At 40.2% G+C, this 17,070-nt stretch overlaps 1 protein-coding gene across 1 annotated transcript in view; it reads left to right on the top strand.

Moving 5' to 3' along the window:
• The window catches only part of FBXL13 (F-box and leucine rich repeat protein 13), a 2,081,262-nt gene that overhangs the window by 791,095 nt on the left and 1,273,097 nt on the right, over positions 1-17,070 (top strand). The window lies entirely within an intron of this gene.

Here is a 17,070-nt window from a genome sequence, read left to right as displayed (position 1 = left end):
AAAGCTGGAATTTTTTGAGACGGTCAGTTTAGGGCATCTGTTTGAGGCCAGTAATCCTCTTTGTGATACTTCTGTGGCCTTTCCAGCTGCTGCAGATATCTTGTTAGGTACATTCCAAAAGGGACGTTGTACTCTATAATGGGTCTAATGAGTGTCGAGTAGAGGGGAACAATGACCTCTTTTTTCCTGGATGAGAACCCTTTTGTGATGAGGTGTGCCACGTAGAAGGATTTCCTGACTACTGTGGTGATGTGATTATCAAATGAGAGACTACTGTCCACCTGGGTCCCATGGTCTCTTATTATGCATTTGGCATTAAGTAGACTGGCACCTATGTGGTAGTTCATGGGTACAGAGTTTTTACCAAAGGGGATGACCATGCACTTTTTGGAATTGCACTTGAGGTCATAGCTGTGACACCAGGCATCTGTCTCAGTGAGGCCCTTCTGTAGGATGTCCACATCATTTGGGAACTCAACTATGGCTCCTAATTTGCAGCCATCTGCGAACTTCATTAACCAAAGGCCTTCTGTGTTAGCCTGTACTTCAGAGAAGTACATCCCAAACAAAAGAGGTCCCAGGACTGAACCCTGTGGTGCTCCACTTGTCACTGGTTTGAAGTCAGATTTAGAGTCTGCAACTTTTACAGTGTGGGTTCTGCCAGTGAGCCAGTTGGCAACCCATCTCATGCCGTAGGGATTTCTACCTAGTTTTGTGAGTTTAGCTATAATTCCAGAATGGGGGATGGTGCTGAAAGCCTTGGCGAGGTCAAGATAGGCTGTGTGAACCACCTTGCCCTCGTCTACGGCTTTGGTGACTGCCTCAAAGAAGTCAATCAGGTTCAGGAGGCATGATATGCCTTTCACAAACCCGAACTGGATGGGGTCCAGAGTTTGGAGGTTACAAATGTCTTTGTTTATGAGTTCCATGATGATACGTTCCATGGACTTACAGACCAGGCTCGTCAGGCTAATAGGGCGATAGTTTCTGGGTCAGTGATGGCTCCCCCTTTGTGGAGTGGGATAACTGTTGCTGTGCACCATTCAGTGGGCACAAAGCCTGACGTGAGGCTATGATTGAACATGGTGCTTAGGTGGGGAGCCAGTTAGTTTTGAAGTTTGTGTAAAACGCAGCCTGGGATGTTGTCCGGGCCCATGGATGCTGTGTTTTTGGCTTTAGATAGTGCAGCTTTTACTTGTGTAGTTGTGATTACAGGGACTCTGCATTGTCCCTGTATAGATATGGGCCCTTTACAGCGTGAGGGCGGTAAAGTTAGCACTGAACCTATCTGCCAGGATGATGGCAATATCAATTGGTTCTGTAATTTTCGTGCCGTTGTGCTGTAACTCAGAGCAGATCTGGGTGTTGCCATTGAGCTTCTCTACATAGCTATAGAATGCTTTGTGGTTGTCCCTAGAATCAGTGGTGATTTTGTTTTCATAGCTAGCTTTGGAGGATCTTATAAGGGATCTCAGCTTCTTACTGATGCTGACCAGGGAGCTCCTCCACTCGTGGAATTTTACTCTCTTTTGCAACAGTTTCTTCCTTCTGTTGTAGAATTTATTTATGGCAGGGGACCACCAGATTGGCTTCCTTTTTTTGGAGGATAATGTCTTGGTTCTGTTTGGGATAGCACGATCCATGCACTCGTGTAAGTGCTTATAGAGTGCATTTGTGTAGAATTCAGCAGTTGTAACTGTATTATCGATCTGCATAGGTGTCATGAAGTTTGCCACTTCTGTCTTAAGAAGCATGAAGTTGGCTTTGGAGAAATATTTTACCGTGGTTTCCTTAATGGGGGGTGTGGGCAGGATGTGGATATCTGGGGTGATTAGCTTATGGTCGTGTCTGACCAATAAGGAGTTGACTTCAGGTGTGGAACACCAGTCACTCATGTTGGTAATGACTAGGTCTATGATATTGTTGCCCCTGGTGGGGGTGTGGATATGTTGATCTAGGGCATTGGAATTTATGAATTCCATAAAGTGTTGAGCAAAGGAGTTGGTGCGAGTAGTTTTCCCAGTTAATGGTGGGGTAGTTAAAATCGCACATTATTAGGGTGTTTGGTTGAACCCTAATATTTTCCAGTATATCAAGAAAAGAGTGGGAATCCTGGGGCAGGGTGGGGGATCTGTAGCAAGCTACAATTTGGATTGCAGTTTTGCCCAGAGTTAGTTGCACTTGGATAACCTTGGATGCATTATGCTGAGCAACTAGCCTGGAGGTATGGATATCCTTAATGAATATGGATCACCTTCACCTTTGATGTTCCAGTCCAGGTTAGATGGCCAAAAAGTGTGGTATGAGTTATAGCCTGGTAATGCAGGGGTGCCCTCTGGAGCTTTGAACCAGGTCTCAGTCACTGCACATATATCAATGTTCTTCTCCATTTTAAGGAGTGCCTCGATGGATTGCATTTTGAGATTTAGACTTCTAGCATTGAGTAGCATTACCCTCAGTTTTTGCTTGCCTGTTCCTGTTACAGTGGTGAATTTATCATTTGAACCTTGCCTAAAAAAGGCACTATATGGATGGCAAGAGCCTTAGCCAGTATCCAGAATCCTAGGGGTGACAGGTGCAGGCCATCTCTGGCAAAGCATCATGGTCTGTCGACCATGTTGTCCCAGGCAGACGGATACTGGATCCCTTTAGAATGACTCCAGAAGCTTAGCCAGTTGTTGAAGTCAATCATTTTGTCCTTGTACTGTGGTATCATTTTGGGGGACGGCAGGATGCTACTCAGGGCTAGGGTCATACCTGCTGGGCTACAAGATCGGAGAGCTCTTCCATGTCTCTTTTCATGTAGTCCAGGGAGGTACATCTCAGGTCATTCACACCAACATGGACAGTGACAGAGTCATATTTGTACTTGTGGAGTTACTTGAATGCGTGGGTTATGTGGTGGATCCTGACACTCAACAGGCAACTGATAGTAACCTTCTCCTTGTTTAGCCTGGTGAGTGGGATATCAGTGTGCCTGACTATAGAGTCACCTATGACTAGTGTGTTGGGTATGTTGTTTTGCCTTATGGGCTGTGGTTGAGTGGCACACTTGCTCTGTGGGCTATGTGTCATTTGGGTTGTGTTGGGGGGTAGAGGTTGCTTGCATTTCTGCTTTGGAGGTCTCTGTTGCTTGAGCAGATTATTACTGAGAGCCTCTGCAAATGTTTTTGTGTTTGTATGTGTGGATTTTGGTGGTGTAGGTTTACTGGGACTATGTTATGAGTGTGGTGTGGTGCAAGTGTTTGCCTTCTTCTCTTGACTGTCAAGTTCAGTCTTGGTTGGAGAGAGCTTTACCTCCAGTTTGGTTAGATAAGTGCATCACTCACAGGTTGTAGTGTTGGGTGGTAGGAGCAGAGGGTTGTCTGTGTACATGAGGCAATTGCTACATTGCCCAGATTCATCAGATAGACAGGAGAGAACACTGGGAGCTGACCCTTGGACATGCCTGAATAAAAAACTATTTTCCTCTAGACAAGTAAGGAAAGTGAGTACAAGAGTTGTTTTTCTCTAAGCAAGTGAGGAAAGTAAGTACAAAAAACTGTTTTCCTCTAGGTAATGAGGAAGGTTGAGTGCTGTAGTAAGTCATAGCTTATTTAGTGCTTACAACCAGTTCTGAACTAGTGCTGTGCATGAATAAGCAAATTCAAGTGCTAAAACTAAGAATCTGTATCTGAACTAGACTAGTTACATTAAAGAAACAAGTGCAAATGCTGGCTTTTAAATCAGAAAGTTGAGAGAGATGGAAAAATGCCCAAACAGCCAATAACTACAATTTCTGGGCCAGAAACCACTCCTTATGTGGTAGATAGGTTACCTAGTCTTTACCACTCCCACTGATAAGCTAGAAGGCTTCTCTCCAACACAGAAAGGCTTGGGGGGCTCAGGAGCTTACAAACAGTGCTGGATATAGCAAATCTGTATCTGGACTAGACTAGTTACAGGAAGGGGGGGGGGGCAATGTGCAAATGCGGGCTTTTAAATCAGGAAGTTGAGAGAGATGGAAAAACTGCCCAAATGGCCAATAGCTACAATTTCTGGGATAGAAATCACTCCTTATGTGGTAGATAGGTTAGCTAGTGCTTACCACTCCCACTGATAAGCTAGCAGGCTTCCATCCAGCACAGGCTTGGGGGGCTCAGAAGCTTACAAACAGTCCTGGATATAGCATATCTGTATCTGGACTAGACTAGTTACAGGAAAGGCAGGAAAGAAGCGTAAAGGTCCCAAGATTTTATGCCCCAGAAAGCGTCCTCAAAATTTTCTTTAGTTCTTCAATTCTCACCAGAGCCATCAAGGCCTCTGCTTGCTGTGGGGTTAGCCTGGGGTATTTGGTTCCTCTCAAAAGACTCATTGACTCCTCCAGTTTTATTCTATTGCCTCAGAATAATATTGGATTATATAATCTTGAAAAGTTGTCAACATTTTCACTAGGTCTTCTTTTCTCCATCTTGCAAGAGATTTGCTGTTTTTTATATCTTCTGTTCAACTATAGCCTGTCTCAGCTGCTTAACTAACATGTTTTGAAATCTCAGTGAATTTCCCTTGGAGGCCATCTGGTGTACTCTCTTCTTAAAGCTCACTTCTTCTTTTAACAATGTATCTATCTTCATACCACACTGCAGGTGCTGCAAACCTCAAGGCTTCTGTATTTGCATCAGACTATGTCAGTTATTGCACTTCTTCAGTGCAAACATACTGAAGCACTGCTTCCTAGAAGTGTGGTTCTTTAGATTTTCTTTCCATAATAATTTTAATTCATCCAAGCTTTCTAGCTGATCTGCTCCTCATCTCTCCTCATTGCTGTCCCCCCAACTGTCTCCTTTGAGCACCATTCTTGAAAATTTGACAAGTTGTAATAAGACTTCCTGAAACGCCAATGCTTTAGTTTCATCCTATTGTGTAAAGTTAATTCTGGCAAGAGCCGATCATGGTCTGTTTATGCAATAGGAATCTACATGGTTTATCAGATAACCATCCTATCTAGAAATGTAAATGCAGCCTACCATAGAGTAGCTTTTACAGACTTCTAAACAGTAAGTATAGCCTGAACTCTTTGCTCCCTTTCTACTGACCACATCCTCCATTATATTTACTAAGATCCTAAAATACTTTACACTTCTTGAGCTCCAGTCTCAAAATTAAAGTCGCCTACTAATAGTTCTGCTAACCAAACAATTACAACATTCCCTTGAATTCCTCCAGAGTAGATTCTGGGGCCTATATATAGATAGATATTTTAATGTTAGAAAAAAAAACTTCATTCTGTTTTCCCTTTCAATGTTACAAATCTTGCCTGCATGTCCACCGACTGCCTAATCAATACTTCAAGTCACAGCCTATTCTTATTAAGTTTGCCGATCCCTTGCTCCTAAATCCTTTAAATGAGACCGGGTAAACTGACTCAGCATCTCCCTCACCTCTGGAATAGACTCCCCCTGCAGATAAATCTTTTTTCAAATGGAATCTGGATAATTGGATGGGCATTCATAAATTCAAACCAGGCTTGACTAGCCTAAACCTTCTTCAGAGGGGAGATACAAACTAGGTTGGAAACTGGCAAGGCATAAAGGTCATAAGACTTAGAACCCTTTCACTTCTTATGATTGCTATGACTGTAATCTAAATTTTCTTATGACTGTAATCTAAAATTTCCTAGCTTTTCATACTTAGTTGCAGTCAAATGCAAATCCTGCAACAACACTGTATAGATCACTTTTTCCATTTTGCTAGGTTTCCCACCCCATTCATGTTCCACAAGAAACCCTACATTTACTTCACAACCTGCTTTCATTCCATGAGAATATCCTCATTTATCTAAAATGCCCTCATCATTTCTAATCTAGTTTTTGAGTACACTCATGACACAACCACTGTTAATCCTATTCCCTTTTCCAAAAAAAAAAAAAATTGCCAGTAATAGTGAATACCTTCCTAACATCTTAAAGATTTATTGAAATTTCTCACTTTACACTTTGCCCTCTCAAATCATTGATCTTATATTGTCCCGTCTGTCCACTTCAACACATGAGAATTTACTATCAGATGGAGCTGACTTGGCGAATGCAGTTGCTCTAAAATATTAAAGCTCATTCCCTGATACAATGGTACACCTATCTCCACTGTATCTCTCAGATCTAATTTGCTCCCAAGCAACTAGAAGCTTGCAAATAACTGCAACTTAATTTTACCTTTTTTTCTCTTAGTTTTCACCTTCCATTTCCTCATAGAGTCTTGGTTTCCTTCTTTCCTGCTCTTGATTAAAAAAAATATATTTTTTTCCTACCTTTCCCTTGCTCTAATAAGGTAATTCGGGCCTAGTCCTAGATTGTCTGCCTGGTATTAGTTTTCTTTCTCTCTCATCTGTGTAACTTTTTAATGTGTTTATTCTTAATTTTTTGTTAGTTGTTGAACCTTTGTTTATTTGTAAATGCTTAGTGTTATGAACGATTGGTCAGTTTTCCAAAAGTGTGGCTGCTGTGGCCACAAGATCCCACCCCAGGGCTCTATGTGATATCCCTGGGGCTGGGATACTTAGATACCTCCTGTGATATTTGTAAGACCTTTATCCCATGCTTCATGCAAGAGCATAGGAATAAGCTAATTTTGAAAGGTCTTTGCCCCCTAGTTCTGAAGATAATTTAGAGAAGAGGGAGTGGGAAAAAAAAAACAAGAAAAAGAGGAGCAAAGCTAAAACCCTCTGTCTTAGCTAAAACTTCTCAAAGTGCATCAGCGCAGGATGCTTTTTGTTGGCTGAATTTGGGTCATCCACTTCACATTTGCCAGGACCATCTCATTTGGAGACTGTTGTTATACCTGTTCAAGCCCCTCTAATGGCTAACAGTAGTTGTTCCTCAGTGGGAGAGCTATCCAAGTATCTTGAGTCAAGTCTTCCTTCCATATCTTCCCTTAGGTCTGCCAGATCTATATAGAGTCTTTCCCTGAACATCAGTTAGAATTGCATGGTGACAGCCTTTATCAAAACCCAGATTGATACAGGTCATTAAATCCATCTCTAGCTCTAAGGTGGATTTGGTTGACCATTTCCCTTCAATGAATGATGCTCCTTCCCTGGCACATCTTGATGCTAGAGGTGTAGGAGCCAATGTTTATCCCATTGTGTCCTCTTATAGCAATGCCAGGCATGATCCCTTGTTGCTGATATCCAAGTCTCCAACTCATTTGACCCCAATTTTTATGGTATGTGGTTTGTCTTGGTACTGGAACCTTGACCCTTGATCCAGTACCCTTTTTGGTGATGTCACATTTGGTGTCTTTTTCAATATTGGGCTCGTCAACATTTGAGGCTGTCATTCCAATCATGATTTTGGAGCAGTTTTTACCATCTCACCAAAAAAATTAATTCAAGCTTATGTTAAAACCAAAAAGTAAAATAAAAACATAAGGACAAAGTTCACACCAACACACTATTTAATATAAACTTAAAAATTTGTAAAAACTTCATCATCCAAAACCAGTAAGTGCATTCGTCCCTGTCAGGAGACTTCATCAGACTGGCGTACAATAAAAAGCATAGGCAATATTAACTAAATCAAAGAACAACAATTAATTATGAGTCAAAGACATTAATTTATATCTTAACCTCGTTTTCAAAACGGCCTTAAAATTTAAATGGTTGTTAATGCCCAGCAGTATCATTGCATTTAATAAAAATTGCTAACAGTGTTCCCTGGAATTTAATTCATCTTGTAGATCCAAAGACCTGAGATCACTTTTAACCCATTCTAGAACATAAAAAATAAACCTATTAAAATTAGAACAGTTAACTGAATCGTTAAATAAAGCATTCTTGGAGTTTTTGTTTTCTGTAGCAGAAACATGTCTGTCCACTCTCTTTTTCAAAGTTCTGTTTGTCCTTACCACATAGAAAACCTCACAAGAAATACACGAGACAGCATAAATTGCATTAATAAATTTTCAATTAAAATAACCAGGGGATTCTCCATATTTGTTTTCATCCCCCCAAAAATCAAAGGACCTCAGGTCCATCTTGGATTTAAGCAGCCTAAACAACTATGTAAAAAAGACAAACTTCCAGATGGTCAGGGTATTAGCAATACTTGTTTATGGCTAGTGTACTGGATATGTTGACTTTCAAGATAATTATCTCAACATAAAAATGTTCTAGATATCCAGAAGCAAAGCTATCACCACTTCAGACCTGGAGCCAGTCAATACGAATTTCATGCATGGCATTTGGTCTCACTACAGCCTCCAGGGTGTTCACCAAATGCATGTCAGCCATTGCAGCCCACCTGAGGCTGAAATGGATCTGCATATTCCTATGTCTGAATGATTAGATTCTAGCTTCTACAACAAAATAGTCTTTTATAATAGCCAGAAATGATTCACTTTGCTTGTATTTTTATGTAGGCACTTCATTGAACTCTGCAAAGTCATAGTTGGAGTCATCACAAAGTCTGATATTCATTGGATGCCACCTCGACATGAAATTGGATTGTCTGACTTCTGAAGGTAGACTTTTGACTGTTAAGAGACATGATTTCCAAATTCCTGCTCATACCCACTTCCGCAACATTTCTAACACTGAGAATATTGGGGCTAATTGTGGCCTCAATCCAGATGGCTTCTCATGTGAATTCTCTTTGAGAGTGCTACTCTAGACCCTAACTGTGCAGTGGTTCCAGTTATCAGATACAATGAACAAACTTATTTGACTGTCCTGTCTGTAGAAATTTGAAATGGTGGATTTACCTTTCTGTTCTAAGGGCTACGATGACAACTGATGTTTCCTGTTTGAAGTAGGGGTCATTTTGAGGGGAGAGCAGTTCAGGGTATAGGAATCCAGCTAGAGGCAGATTTTCAAATTACTCCTGGAGATGAGGGAGGTCCTCCTAGTGTTTCAAACCTTTCAAAACTTCCTTCCCCAGGGGTGATTTCTGTTCATACAGGCAATAATATGTCACCGGTATTGCATATCAATAAACAAAGAGGAACCAGGTTCTATCCCCTGTGCCAAGTGGCCATGAAGGTGTGGCAATAGGTGATGTATTCACACCACTTTCTGGCAGCAGCACATATTCTGGGATGAAACAATTACTTGGCAGTCAGTCAGACTCAGTAGCTGTATTCTGAAGCCTAATGAGTGGTCTTTCAATCCATCAGCAACATGAATATTTTTTTATTGCTGGTGTGAGCATTGTTTAACATTTTTGCTTATCCAATCAAATTAAAGCACAGCCTCTAATTTGCCTTTATCCCCCCACAGGGACAGACACCAAGGGATTTTCTGGTTTATTAGTAGCCTGTCTGACTTTTTTATGTCTTTCCACATTACCACCATCCCTGTGCAAGGCATCATTTATCCTCATAGCCCCCTTTTGGCAAAGGAAAATCTAATTCCCCATGCTATGGCTTATTTGAAATAGAAGCCCTGATTCCAAGATGTGAAAATTAATTTTCTGTCTCACCTGGACATTCTTTCTGTCTGACTATCCACATGGTTTCTCCAGTTCCATTAATAGCCAGGGACTAGCTTTACACTTCAAGAATGGTTCATATTTCTTCAGCCTTACAAAAGGCAACAACTTATAACCTGTACAATTGTAAATGGAAGTGATTTCCAAATTGGGCTCTTCAGCAGGATTAGACCCCTTTTCCATTCCATTTTCACAAAATTTACAATTTTTTCAACTCTTTTCAGTTTGGGTTCCAGTTATCCTAACATTAGTGTCTAGTTGGTTGCCATTTCTAATTTCCACCAAGGTTTCAGTTCTTAAACACTGACTGCACAGAAAGTAGGAAAACATTTCTCCTTCTGAGACCTCTTATTAAGGACTCTATACCTCATTAGGATCTTACTTTTTGTTTTATAGACACTGACTTGTTCCCTTTTGACTTAAAAGTGCCTTTCCTGGAAAGCTTTGATATTACCTCACCTAATCAGATTTCTGAACTGCACACACACACTCTCTCTGTCTCTTTCTTCTCCAAACCATTTGACTTTATTTTCATCAAGAACATGGTCTCCCTAAGGATCAACCCTTCCTTTATTCTAAGGTCTCATCAGAATCCACTTTAAGCCAGACTATCCATCTTCCAGTCTTTTCCCCCAGTATTCTAATAAAGGAGAATACTTTTAATACTCTCTAAATATTCTTAGACAGTTATGCTTTACTTGCATCATACAAAAACTATCAAAAAAAGGCAACCAACGTTTCATCTCCTATTCATCTTCTAAGATGGGTCAGAAGGTTTCCAAAGCTACCTTGGCCAGATGGCTCACAAGTTGTATTACATTTGTATACCAATCAAAGAATAAGCTGAGCTGAAGAAAAAAAATGAAAGTTGGGTACCAAGTCCTTCAGAGCTTTCCTGCTGCCGAAGAGTGCTCCTTTTGCATGTCCATTGCTCAGCAGATAAGTTATACTCAGGGAGAGATCCTATCACTTTTTAAACTTCACAGAAACAGAACCTTTTCTGTGAAAGTAATTTCTTAAGCTAAGAAAAAAGTGTTTTTGTACATGTGACATAACTTTTAGAAACTTTTCTGTGGAAAAAAAGTCTTAATTTTTTCCTTGGTAAATGCTATTTTATTTTTGGGGGCTGGGGTAAAACTTTAAAGTACTTTTCATTGTGTTATTTGATGGAAACATTAACTTTTTAAATACTTGCCTGTTTTACCAACTACTGCTGCCAAATGTCACCCAGGAATCAGGCATATGTTTTCATCTTTGCCATGAAACAACCTACCAGTTCCTTGGGTTCTTTCTTCTTTCAGCCACAAAAAAAAAAAAAAAAGAAAAGAAAAAGGAAATTCACAAGCAGCCTTTGCTTCTTCAGCATGCTACTAAAGTGATCCAGCTGCGGATGGGTGACTCTGCTCTGTCCATTTCTGGTTCCTCAGACCATTAGAGTCATATGTGTATACTAGGCTAGCAACCACTGGGTCCTTTATAAGCCTAACCATGCATCCCAAATGTACCCAACAAATTGTGGAGCCCTAGAGGTTATTTTAAGTGGTATATGCAAGCTAGGGCATGGGTGGTCAAGCATTTACAGGCTCCGTCTCTCTATTAGAGGCACAGGTACCAGACCAAGGGTGATGTTCCGATTTTCCTTCCACTCATCCAGGTTACACCTGAATAGGGCTAGGGAAGAACTCTCCTTCACATGCTGAGTAACCTGTTCTAGACAAGGGGTATTCTCTGTGACATATACCTGCACCTCCAGCATGTGCTGTTTATGTCACAAGCAAGGTTTAAGTTCCCAGATTGGGTAGTTCTAATGCTATTCATTTCTTGAAAGCTATTAATTTTACAGATACACAAAAGGTCTATCAGAGTGGGTTCCAAGGATGTCTTGTATGTCAGGCATAGATCACCCCCCCCCAGCAGTTTGTAGGAGACAGGCTTTGACGCACTCTTGTTAAACACCCTGTATTCTTTTTGTGAGGAACCTGTGTAGATGTTCCAGTTTATTGCAAGTACCTGGTTAGGTACTTATGGAAGGGGACATTGTACTCAATGTTGGGACTGATAAGAGCCAAATACAATGGAACAATGAGTTTCTTGGACCTAGATGCTATGCCATTGCTTATAAGTTGAGCGACATTGAATATTTTTCTTACTACCTTAGGCACATGTTGGTTGAAAGCAAGGTTACTATCTGCATATGTCCCCAAATCCCTGACTACTGTGTCTACTCTTAGGTATGTTTTATCAATGAGGTAGTTTCCTGGGGTAACCAACTTCCCAATAGGCAGTGTTATACATTTCTGGACATAGAGTTTCAAACAGTGGCTCTATCACCAGTTATTTGTCTGTGTTAGTCCTTTCTGGAGGATATCGGTGCCCTGGGGGTTAGCCTTGATTTGCCCGCTGAGTTGTTTGTTTAGATTGATGAGAGAGTTTTTGTCTGGCTGGGTGTTGCAACTTCTAATTTTTGCTTTGACTTTCTTCCTTTTGTTGAACAACCTATTAAAGTTTGAATTCCACCAGGATGTTTTTTTTTTAAGTTTGCTCTGAGCTTCGTTTTAGTGGGCACAGTTGTATCTATGCATTTTTTAGGATGATTGTACAGCCTTTATGTGAAAAAGTCTGCATCAGCAGCTGTGTTCTCAGGGTTTGCGGGAGCTTGAAATTTTGCTAGGTTATTATTTAGTAATACGGAATTTGCCTTGGAATAGTTCCTACATGTTATGGGGTTAGCAGTGGTCCCAGGTTAGATTTTTATTGCAAAGGAAACAGCTTTATCGTGCAACCTTACCACAGAAAGGGCATTTCATTAGGGGGTGCAATATTCTCCCATGTTTGTGAAGACCACATCCAGTATGTTTGTTCACTATTGGGGAGTATAGACTGTCTGGTCCTGGGTCTTTGTGTATACAAAGTCCTAAAATCTCTGGGCCTGCAAGTTTGGTGTTGTGTATGATATCCTGTTTATGGTAGGATAGTTACAGTAACCTATAAATATGGTATTGGGTTGAATGGTGAGTATGTCTGATAAATGTAAGTATGAGCTATGAGTTTCCTGGGTCATAGAGGGTGCCCTATAGCTTGCAGTGATATGATATGAGAATTTCCCTATGGTAATTTGAATGTGGAAAAGTTCAAACAGTCCTCCTGTTTGACCAGTTATGAGGTGAGTTTGTTATTTATGTAGACTGAAACACCTCCATCATTAATCCCTGTTTGTGCAGAAGTTGGCTTAAATGTGTGGCAGACATTGTACCCTGCATTTCTGGGGTGCTCTCCACTACTTTAAGCCATGTCTCAGTAACTGTACATATGTCTGCATTCTACAGGGTGAGGAAAGCTTGGAGGGAGTGGAGTTTCTTGTTTACACTCGTAGCATTGAACAGTAACACTTTTAGATTCCCTTAGGTTGGTTTTGCTTTGTTGGAAGGTTTTTCAATTTGGCATTGCCTAAAAATGCACTATGTGGAGGGCAAAGTTTTAGCAAATATTCAGCATCATAGAGGGAAATGGTGCAGACCGTCACTGGCAAAGCAATGTGGCCTGTCAATGAAATCCTCCCATGCTGACAAATATTGAACCTGCTTTGAATCACACCAGAAACTAAAAAGCTAAGCCACTTATTAAAGTCAATCAACTTCATCCTTTTTCTTGACTCCCTCTGCTGTAGTTCCTATAGCCGCCATGGACCAGAGGTTAGATACGTCCTCTGTGGCTGTTAGAATGCCCTTGGTAGGCAAGGAGAACCACTTTTGTTGGTCTTGGAAGAAGGAGCAGGGACTACCTCTCTGCCTAGCCAGACCAGAATACCTATCCTTAGGGCAGTTTTGCTTGACAAAAATAGGTCTGCTTCTTCAAAAATTCCTGTCAAAAAGAAACAACAACTTAGACACATGTCTTCTCCTGTCTCATTTACTCTGGACAGGAGTGATTTATTCTGCTTAGCTCAAGAGTTAGTTCAAACTCTTCATCCTTCCAGTTTTCCTGTTTCTGGTAAAAGAAAAAAAGGAGTCTTCTTTTTCTGAGAATGTTTAAGATTTTGAACATCAAAATGATGGTGAAGGGACAACTTCTGTTTTTTTCTTCTCCGATTTCTGATTCTGAGTCTGAGGAAAGCGGAACTTCTATTCTTCTGAAACAATTTTTAGAATGAGTCAAGTTGATTCATTGGGAACAAAATTACATCCCACTGTCTTGTAAGAAATGTTATGATTTACTGTAACTGGAATTTCCTGAACCTACACCAGTTCCACTTGTTCTTCTAGCACTGGAGGGTGTTTTTATTACAGCCTGTAGCTTGCCTGACAACCAGCCTGCTTCTGCCAAGATACAGATTGTATAAAGTTCCTCAAACAGTAGTGATTTCTCTGGTAAAACTACCTCTCACTTATCATAATATCAATCCTTCCTCTTCTGATAAAAATGGGAAAGCTTATGATGGATTTGGAGAAAATGTGTATTCTTTTACAACATTTATTTTAGAATTCTCAATTGTCAAGTTCATATGTAGAAAGTTTATGCGTGTCTGGTTTCAGAACATGAAGAACATTAGGGCATCTTTTCCCTAATCTGAGGAAAAATGGCATTGTGTAATCACATTGCTTATGTGTCTTAAGTGGCTAGCCAGTCTTTGAAATGTGTTTATGATTCAGTTGATGCCACTTTCAGGGCTGCTGACACTGGAATTGTTGTGAAGTTTGTTTGGTTGTCTATTCAGAATCTTCCTGGGGATGTTAAATCTGTTAAAGCTGAACATTTGAATTCTTCCTTAGACAGAGAGGTAGTATTTAGACCATCTGCTCCAGAGGTCCTTAAGATGTGTGATGAGAGAGGCAAACTGATTTAGGGGATTCTCAGAATTTTCAGCCTTCCTTCTCCATGTTTGTCAAGAGGCTTAATGCTGCCTGTACATCCTTTTACAAAAAGTAAAATAAATTGAACAGCAAGCTGCTGGCAAAAAGATTTTTAAAAAGCAATGGCAGGGAGATGCAAATAAGAAAGAAGGCACCAGTTAGAATAAAGAACAATCTAAGAAGTCTGAATGACTCTTCAAAATACCACTCCTTCCCATTCTGCCAAATCTTTAATTCTTCTCAAAATTCCAAACCTCCATTTCTGTCCTTGGCAACAAATAGTTTCAGACAATGGGTTCTGAAAGTCATTAATTATGGATACAGGTGGCAGTGGGAATCTCTACCTCCCTCTCTTGCAAGGGGTTCTTCCTCATCCGCCAGATCAAACTTCTCTTTTTTCTTGTTACATTCAACATCTGCTGACTCAGGAACTCCCATATCAGAAAATATTTTTAGTCAATAATGTTTCTGGTGCAAAAGAGAGAAGATTCAAGGAGACCTGTTCCGGATCTTTCATTTTTAAAATAGCAATAGTGCCCAAGTTCAAAATGTTATCTCTTCAAAACTTAGTAAATCTCATTCTGCAACTAAGTTTTCTGGTTACCTTAGATTTAAAAGATGCTTCACATTCCTTTAGCTCCATATTTCAGATGTTTCTTAAGGTTTTCTATGTCTAGATCATACTTTCAGTTCTATACATTACTCTTTGGGCTATCAATTGTTTGAAGGGAATTTGTAAAGTGTCTGCCTCCAGTGGTAGCTTATTACAGACCACACAGTATTCACATTTTTCCTTATTTAGATGACTTGCTTATTTTTGCTGTCTTTTTCCATGTGTCAGGAATCTCTTACTTGGGTGAGAGATCTCTCACACAGACTGTGACACCACAGAAGATCCAAAAGGCATGTTTAAATCCTTCTCATAGGACTTTTTCTCCTCTGGTCTCCTTGATACCTCAGTTCAAAGAGATTTTCTTCCAAAGGAAAAAGTAGATCTTATCTAGATATGTTCCAGAGTTTTGGCACTCAGACAACTGTATCATGCAAGGGAATTTCTCAGCATTATAGGTCACATTCCATCTATGATTCTCATGATTCCTCTAGCAAAACTCCACATGAGAAAAGTTTAGTGGTACGTAAAATCTGTATTTTTCCAATATCAGTATCCCCTGACATTCCAGATTCCAGTTTTTGGGGTTTGTGAGAAAGGATATTCTTTGGTGGAGAGTCAATTTTTCCCCCTCAGATCTAGCATAGACTGTGACAACACACACCTCAGACTTTGCTTGAGGAGCAGTATATATGGGCTTAAAATTGCAGGATCTTTGGAACAGAAAAGATAGAGCAAAATATCTAAATGTAAATGTAAATGTAAATGTAAAAGAGATGTTAGCCCTTAATAAATGTTCTTAACACTGTCATCTATGGTCCCCAGGACCATTACAAGTGTTTATAGATAACATTACAGTGATGTGGTACATATTAAAGGGGGGTGAGATCCTACCTTATGTGAAGATTAACCATGTTATCCTGGAATATAGCACAAATTCACTTAAAAAGCACCTTGCGTACCATCAAAGTAAAATATTGTGGCAGACAAACTGATCAGGACCAGGAGAGACCCTTGTGAATGGAAAATGAATCAGGGGTCTTCCAGGAGTTGATCCATCTGTAGGGAACACCTCTAATTGCTCTTTTTGTCTCCAGTCTTAGCAATCAGTTGGTAAAATTCTGCTCCAGGACAGCATACAAGAAGGCATACAAAACGGATATATATTTTTTTCTTTTCTATGGCTAATAATGTTCCTATAGTCTTTTCTAACTAACATTCAAGGCCATTCTGAAGAGTCAGAAGGACTCTCCAAAATCATTCCCTTCTGGCCCAACAACTTTGGATATTCATTATGATCATTGCTGCTGCAGCCTAATGTATATGCATTATATCATGCATAGGATAGGATATAACAGTCAGCTAAATTCCAAAGTTTCATTAGTCAGCTTGAATTGTGCTGAATAAAAGTCAGGTTTGGGAGCCAATCCTTTCACAGCTTTCCTTCCACCAAAGACAGCACTCCTCTACTGGTTTTCAGGTATCAGCAGTCAGCTAACACTGTTCCATTGCTGGGCCGATAAGTTCCCTTTGGGGACTAAAACTTCCAATTTACTTTTTAACACAGAAAACATACTTTTTTTCTGTAAAACATTTGCTTTTAAGTTGGGAAAAGTGTTTTTGATGACTGTCTTGTGATTTTTTATGTACCTTTTGTGCTTGTGCTTTTTACAGTTTTTTTTAATGTGGAAAAGTTACTTTTTGATACTTTCCTGTTTTACCAACTTAACCATGGAACAATGTACTGGTTCTGCAGTTGTACCTTATTTCAGCCACAAAAAGAAAAGGATAGCTAAGCAGCCTTTGCTACCATAGCAGGCTGGTAGCTTGCCACATACACAGGTGGGTGATACCTGTGTGGCAAAGCTGGTTCCTTGGACCACTCATCTTTTTCTTCAGATCCTTTGGTGTAGTTTCTACAATCACCATAGACAAAGGGTTAGACATGTCCTCTCTGGCTATTGGAGTGACCTTAGTGGGCAAGGCAGAACCAGTCTTAGTCCTGGTAGAAGTAGTAGGGAAAATTCCTTTGCTTAGCCAGAATGCTATACTCATACCTGTGGAGATTGTTACTGGCAGTTATAAGTCTGCTTCTTCAGAAATTCCTGTTAAAAAATACAAAAGTAAACATATGTTTTCTCCTGTTTCA

Source organism: Protopterus annectens, chromosome 11.part0, assembly GCF_019279795.1.
Source record: "Protopterus annectens isolate FY-2018-M chromosome 11.part0, PAN1.0, whole genome shotgun sequence".
NCBI classification, from domain to species: Eukaryota; Metazoa; Chordata; order Ceratodontiformes; family Protopteridae; genus Protopterus; species Protopterus annectens.
The sequence above is the reverse complement of the archived record's forward strand: the minus strand, read 5'-3'. Positions and strand labels throughout refer to the sequence as shown.